The sequence below is a fragment of the Sorghum bicolor genome, chromosome 8 (assembly GCF_000003195.3).
Source record: "Sorghum bicolor cultivar BTx623 chromosome 8, Sorghum_bicolor_NCBIv3, whole genome shotgun sequence".
Lineage (NCBI taxonomy): Eukaryota > Viridiplantae > Streptophyta > Magnoliopsida > Poales > Poaceae > Sorghum > Sorghum bicolor.
Window position 1 is genome coordinate 19,288,217 of NC_012877.2, and position 1,216 is coordinate 19,289,432.

Below are 1,216 nucleotides of genomic sequence, written 5' to 3' on the forward strand. Positions count from 1 at the left end.
TATATATATGATTATGTAATGAACATATAAAACTGTATTTTCGTCAAGGGTAAAACGGTCTTTTTACCCCTGACTTGACACCATTAGCTGCCCAAAATTGACTGAAAGCCATAGAGCCAAATAAATTTTGTTTTAAGGCCATAGAACTAAATTTTAAAAAAAAGAGTCATATACCTAAGACAAGTTTTTTGAGGACCATACACCTATCTCCCACTTTAGAGAGTGCAGCGTCCAGTTTCTTTTTTACTTATTACTTTTATATTTCTTCTTTTCTTAACTCTTAGGAGGCTAGTAGTTAGCTTTTTTTCTTTTTATATTATTTCTTTTCTTAACTGCAGTATGTTTTCTTTCTTTTTTATTTTCTTTTCTTCTTATTTTATTTTCTTTTTTATTTTTATTTCTCTATTATATTCACATACTTAGCTATGTAATGTTATTGTTTCATTGTCATTCTTTTTTATTTTATTTTATTTTTTTCTTTTTTTTTCTATGGTATTTTACTTTTCTTTTCAACTTTTAGTATTTATATTTCATTTATTTATTTTGTCGTTTTTTAGTCTTTTCTTTCTTTTTTCTTTCTTCCCATTTTTCTTATTTTTCTTTTTCCAATTATGTTTTCTTTGATTCATATTTTTTATTTTTAGTCTTTGTTATTTATTTTTTTATTTTTGTGTAATTATTTAGTGATGTTCACTTAATATATGTGTTTAATATATGTGTGATCTTCTATGATGTATTAGTGATGTTTATGTAGTATATAAGCGATGTTCTATAGTGTATTTGGTGACGTTACAGGGTGTATTTCGTGGTATTTTTCACTTAATATACGTGATATTCTATGATTTATTATTTTATAATGTATTTAGTGATATATATATACATATATATATATATATATATATATGTGTGTGTGTGTGTGTGTGTGTGATGTTCTATAATATATTTAGTGATGTTTTATGGTGTATTGAGTGATGTTCACTTAGTAAACATGTGGTGTTCTATAATGTATTTAGTGATGTTTACATAATATATATGCGATGTTATATAATGTATTTAGTGATGTTCTATAATATAGGTTATGATATTTTGAAAAATATCATTGTGATATTTTTTTAAAAAAAATCTATTACTTGTTTTTATTTTTCACTACACCACAACCTTTAAACAGCGATGGACAATCTGTTGCTGAAAGGGGTATACAACAATGTACAGTCCG